This window comes from Eurypyga helias, unplaced genomic scaffold (genome assembly GCF_000690775.1).
Source record: "Eurypyga helias isolate BGI_N326 unplaced genomic scaffold, ASM69077v1 scaffold35014, whole genome shotgun sequence".
Taxonomy (NCBI): domain Eukaryota; kingdom Metazoa; phylum Chordata; class Aves; order Eurypygiformes; family Eurypygidae; genus Eurypyga; species Eurypyga helias.
The window spans coordinates 1-6303 of NW_010244959.1; the positions used below are offsets into that span (position 1 = coordinate 1).

General features: G+C 49.9%; 1 long non-coding RNA gene across 1 annotated transcript; it reads left to right on the top strand.

Moving 5' to 3' along the window:
- The first annotated feature begins 2209 nt into the window (after positions 1-2209).
- On the top strand, positions 2210-5757 carry LOC104508345. Its single transcript, XR_727873.1, has 2 exons — positions 2210-2271; positions 5474-5757. It is a non-coding gene; the product is annotated as an uncharacterized LOC104508345 (long non-coding RNA).
- The last annotated feature ends 546 nt before the right edge of the window (positions 5758-6303 follow it).

The following is a 6303-nucleotide window of genomic DNA, read 5'->3' on the forward strand; positions in this document are numbered from 1 at the left end:
CGATGCCATCATCCACGTCACTGACTTGAAGAGATTGGTCTTGAAATTTTGCTTTTGTGGTGGTGAACTTCCTCAAAATCCAGTTGCCTCTAGTTCCAAGAGGAGCCTGTTGTAGCCCCTGTTTCCAAGAGCAGTTGAATGCTGATGCAGTTGTAGTTAAAGGGCTTCCTGAGGAGGTGATTTGAGCTCAAGCATCGGATTTTTCCCAGGTATAGTGTGCATGAACTGTTTGTTCATGTGCTTTTCAGAGACGTGCCCTGTGGTGAGCTCGGAGTTAAAGAGCCAGGTGGCAGGCGAGTGGTTTTATTCTTAAAGCCTCACTTGAGGAGCTGCTAACAAGCATCCATATTTGGAAAACTAAGGGTATTTCCTCCAGATTTTGTTTGTGGAGCCAATTCTTTAAATCATTGAGTTACTGAGCCCAAAACCTGAGGCCACTAGGAGGATGACAGTGATAATGTTTAATAATTGCAAGTCATGTAAAATGTTAAAAGCCAGCCGTGATTTGGAAACATCCCAGAAATCTTTTGTTGAGATGACCTCAAATTTGCCTTTGAACTTTATGAGGTGTAGCCCCTCCTGGGGTTTGTTTGGTTTTGTTTTTTGTTCTCCATGAGGGTTGTGTGTTTCCTACTTCTCAGGTGAGCTGCCTTGACAGAACACATCCTGCGTTAAGATCCCGCATTTCGAGTTCCCCTTCACTTGCCTGCAATATAGATCTGTTTTCTCTGGTTATTTGTGTTTCTCTCATCCTGCTAGTGGTACAAATCAGAGGACTTTTATCCAAAATTCCTACTTCTGGGTTACTGAATAAGAAAACTTGGAGTTGTGTCAGCCTACCAGCCAATTCTTTTAATCCACTTACGTTAAGCCACCATTTGATTATGGTATTAATTTGTTACCGTCTCAGTTGATCTGAATGCAGTGTCGTTAAATATCCAACCAAATCAATTCTGGAAATCCAAAACATACAGCCTAATGATTATTAGCTTTATCAAGTGAATTAGTAAGGCTTGTTTCAGTGTCACAGTATGTTTTAAAAACAACAACAAACCCCCCTGTATAGCCGTGTTGAACTGCTGAAGATCTTCTGAGTGGTTGTTTTATAGGGACTGATCCTGGTCATTTGTCACCCTGGGGATGCTGGGTCGTTATTTCAGTTTGGGATCCTATGGAGTAGGTAAAAGTTCATCCAACAGCTGTATTACTTGTGTTGGGTCTGGACGTCTTACTTGGGATGGTTTTGGTGGGATTGCTGCCTCGGCTTGTACCTGCACACCAGCTCTCCCACTGAATCCATGTGTTTAAAATGGATAAACGCTGGTCCTTAGGCTGTTGTGTTAGAGACTCCAACAGAACTACATCCTAAATGGCAGGTGGTTCTTAAACCTCCTGCTGTTGCTTCAGGGCCAAAATTACTGCAGGTCACCTGCACACAGTGGTCTTCCCTGCCCCTCGCAGTTGCTAACAGTGAGACAAAGTGCAAGACAAAGAGACTCTGACACTTCTCACGGGGTGAGTGAGTGCTCAAGGAAGTTCTTGCCACAACTCATGCATCTGTGTGTAAACCCCATCTGTCCTGCTGTCATCACGGAACACGTTCACCGGCACAATCTGCGGTCTGTTCTCGTGGACCCTTTTTTGGTCAGCGCAGAGAGTAGGCGGCAAAGGAAGCGGAGGGGATGTCTCTGATTTTAATGCTAAGCTGAGAATCGGATCTGTGTTCCATCCTAGCTTTGCTGCCAGCTCCCTGTATGACTCTAATAATAATGCCCGTGGGGAAGAATGGCAACTCCAGGCTGCAGAGCTACCCCCAGCGCTGGCATTCCCCGTGCCGAGCGCTCGAACTGGGCCTAGTTATTTCTCTCTGTGAAGCCGTTAATGTTAATCACTTAATTGCTAGCAAATCTTGATGAGTGGTGTTTAAGAATGGAGCATTAGTAACTGGGAGCCACCGTTGCCAGGCCTGTGTCGCGAGCTCGCCTTCACCGTGCCCCTGTAGACTTCAGTCCGCCCCGTGTATTGGCTGAAGGGAAGGGCCAGACGCCGGGAAGGGGTGGGATTGCGCGTCGTGCCCTTCGGTTTGCACCGTCGGCGGGGATGTGCGCCTCGCGCCGGGGTTGCGATCCGGGAAGTTGCGATGGTAGTAGGTACTGAAGGCCGCAGGGAGGCCTGCTTGACAGTAACCTCTTTGTCTGTTATTTTCCGCAGTTGAAATTGATGCAGTCGGAGCTGAATGTTGAAGAAGTGGTAAACGACAGAAGCTGGAAGGTACTCAGTCATTTAAAACAGTGTTGATTTTAATAGTGATGGCTGATTGCAAACTGCAGACAGGCCCGTACTGGAGCTGCGGGACTGGTGCCTTACGAGGCAGGGTGATTAGAAACAGGCTCAGGCAGTGCCGGGGGAGATGTTTCAGGTCAGTTCTTTTCCCAGTTCTGGATGCAGAGATCAAAGCTTTTCAGTTGCACTGCAAAGGAAGTTCAAGCATCTGGTTTTACAGGGTTGAAGGACTGTGGACTGCACCCCGTCTCAATCCGTTTCTCTGCCTTGCCCAGTGGCTAAGGGCTTTGTAGGTTTTCCATGGCAGCCTGTCCGAAAAGCTTTGCTGGCCCCCTAACACTGTCAGCGTGATGAGTCTCTCGAATTCGGCCGTGTTTGGTACCGACTGTGCTTCTGAGCAGAGGCCAGAGGGGGGTGGGGCTGTAGAAGTTGACCCTTTTTTTTTGATGGAGCTTCTGCAGGCCCGGACTGATGCTCCCCTGGGCGAAGGGCAGGCTTGCCGTTGCTCTCAGAGGGGGCAAGGTTTTATGGCCTCAGACACTCTCTTGTTACAAAGTGAACTTCACACCAAGCTTGGATGTGGAGGTGGCTGTATTCTGTCGTTGCAACCTGTCGCCTCCAGCGTCCTTTTCTCATTTGTTTTAGCTTTTCAGTACCGTACGGAGAACCTCTTCCCCTCTCTAAATGCAAAAAGGATTTTTCCAAATAGCTAGCGCAAGCTGCAGCTCCCTTTTTCGTCTCTACTTCAGGATTTTAGTCCCCTAGGTTGCATCGGCGTAGATGCAACGCAGCTTGCGTGTTCTGGAAGGTCTAGTCCCCACGGTACAGCTCAGCGCAGACTGAGTAGATGAGCATCTAGACATTTTTCCAGGTATGCTTTGCTGTCAGTACTCCGTACGGCCTGAAAAAAGCTAATCATGCTCTTAAGCATGATTAACTTAACTTAAAGCCACGCTTTCTTAACTTAAAGCCAGCTCGGTTCTGACTAAGCATCAGCACAGCTTTAAGGCCGTGCTGCAGGCCACCAGTGGCAAACGTTTCGTGGCAGCTCTGCTGTCCGTTTTATTTAAAAGGGGGGAGGGGAAGGCCTGCCCCACTCTACCTCCATTCTGAAGCCCAGGGTCGGCACCACAGTAAGCACCGAAGCCAGTGACTTCCTGCAGCTGCGCTCAGCTTTGGCTAGTGACAGAAACATCCAGTCTTCCCTGAAGGTGGAGAACGCATCGCTTAGAAATAGTGAGGTGTGGATGGCGCAGGGGTGTCTTAGCCTGCTAGTGTTTGCAGTGGGGCTTGAGGAGGAAGCACTACTGGGTTTTACCTCCAGCTCTGCTGTTGTCTCCATCTGAATATAGGCATAAATGTCCCATTTAGCTGCCTGTGGAATATGTCATCGCAGGAATCGGACCCAGTCAGTGTGGACCAAGTTCCCTTGGTTACATACAAGTGGTTACTGGTTTGCAGGTGAAGGCCTCTGCTCTTTTGTACTGCTGCAGACTTTAGTTGGAAGGTGCACTCACGTGTTTACATTAACCCTCTCCAACAGAAAACTGATTGGAAAAATCTGATTAGGAAACGGGAAGTTATTTTCAACCCCTTAACTCCGGGTAGTGATAGCAGTAGTAGCAGACAGAAAGATGCTGCTTTGTAGAAATGCATACGCTGGCATTTTGTTTGGCTGATAGCAAACAAGGATTGACTTCCAAAACAAGGCACTTGTACACCCTGTACAGCACCTCCACGCTGGAATTTATCATTGGAGCGCGTTGTATTATCATAGAATCACAGAATGGTTTGGGTTGGAAGGGACCTTAAAGCCCATCCAGTTCCAACCCCCCTGCCATGGGCAGGGACACCTTCCACTAGACCAGGTTGCTCCAAGCCTCATCCAGCCTGGCCTTGGACACTTCCAGGGATGGGGCATCCACAGCTTCTCTGGGCAACCTGTCCCAGTGCCTCACCACCCTCTCCGGGAAGAATTTCTTCCTGTTCTTAAAGTAAATTAAATCTGAGAATAAGTTGAAAATTACTCAGAAATTGTTAAGAATCAGTGCTAAAACTAATGCACGCTACAACCTTCACTTTTGCTGAGGTTGCCGCAGGTTCTGTGCTGTGAATAAGGAGATCAGCTGCAGCAGATTCTAGGAAAGTGTGGTTTAAAATAACCTATTTTTATAGAGAGATGCGTAAGTTCCCCAGAATTCCCAGACTGCTCGCTTTGCCCGTGAGGCCAGTGGGGGAGTTCACGGAACTTGACATCCTGAAGGTGCTTGGATCTGAGCAGTCTCCGGACAGCTTGGCAAAGCGTGCTCTTGCAGGGGCGCTGGGGGCAGGGAGAGGGGGAGACTAATAGCCGCCAGCACCTCAGTGCTAGGCGGTGCTCCTGCCACTTTTCGGGACCTGCTGGACAAAGGTTGGAGCCAAACGAATAAATACGGACTCTGCCTGTGAAGAGCACCTGGAACTTCGGTGCGAGCCTGCGTGTCGCGCTTTTGATTCCAGCTGCCTGGCTTTAAATAGCGGCGTTCGCTGGCCCTCCTTAGGGTGAGCGGGCTGCTTGGCAGGGCCTGCAGCTCAGCTAAGTCAGCCTGAGCTCCGGGCTGGTTCGATGTCCTAAATTTTACTCCGAGAAGGCGCCAGAGCGGAGAGCAGCGTGCCCTTTGCAACAGGAGAGCTGGCAGCATGGGCACCGGCCGTCAGGTAACCGAAGCGTCGACGTGGCTTCCAAGAGCCCGCGCGCCTCTTTTTAGCTGGCACGACGACGTAAAGTGCATGTGCTCAGGGAAGAGTACGGTGTCCAAACTGGAACGCCAGATTGAACTTAGCAGAACGCAGCTGGTCAGGAGCCTCCCACTGATCGTTTCCCTCCCTGTTTAAAAAAATAGCCCCAAGGGCGTCATCATTTTTGAGGATAACGGACTACCAGGGTTCTAAGCTTGCCTTGTCCGAGGGAGGACACGTAGTGCTGTGCAGCCCCTCGGCACCAGGCTGCAAACTTTGGATTCACTAAAGCCAGGAGAGAAGGGCAATGGAGACAAAGGCCTTGGTAAGTACCATTTCTTGGTACAGCAGGGCTGGGCGGCTTGAGGTGGGTGCTGCGTGAGGAGAGAGTTGCCTGAGCTAGCTCTGGAGTTCTGCTCGTCCCCTGGATGAGGGCTGATTGGCTTTTTGCTCTTCTGTTCTGGTGTCTCAGGTATTTAACGAGCGCTGCCGAATTCACTACAAGCCTCCGAAGAGTCAATGATGTGGGGTGTTTTCCATCAAGCTGGTCCATAACCGTGAGAGCCAAACTGGAAAGAGACCTTGGGTGAGCTGTGTTGGGACCCTCCAGAACCAGTAGAACCCAGTCTTTGTTTTGGACCTATTTAGCTGAAATCTCGAAGTTGAAATGATTCTCCTGTAATTAAGAGAAAACGACTCATCTTTTGTACAAAATATGTGAACAAATGAGTTTTATAGTATTAAAATAATTTTCAAATGGAGCGTGAAACTGGCATCTTTCTTGAACTTCTGCAGCTTCGGCAGTCCCAGAGGGGATGGAACGGTCAACACTCGCTCCAGGCAGGGCGCTCTCCCTGAACTGGTGCTTGCTAACCTGTCGGTGAACGTGGCGTGCATCTGCAAATCATACACTAAAACCTGCAAGGAAATGAAATTTGCAGAACCATCAGCAGGCGTAAGCCCAGCACCCCTGAACGTCGGAAGCGACCCGCAGCGTTCTGAACTGCTGGGCGCCGGAGCGAGCGCTGGCTCAGAGCTGGGTGGGGACGCGCGTTGGAGCCCGCGCCCGCAGCGCGGTGTCTCCCGTGCCGGTCTTCGGTCCGCGGTACCGCGTTCTGGAGAGTTTTTCTTTGAACGGGGAACGTGGTGTCGATGAAAACCCCTTTGGGTTGGAGATGGAGGTATGTTCATTTGGGAACGAGACTGTGAACTACCCAGCGACCCGATTTTGTCCCTCCTTCCGGACCTTTTAAATCAATTTTATAGGTGAATTGCATTTGAAGTGAGAAGGTGGCTGTGCCT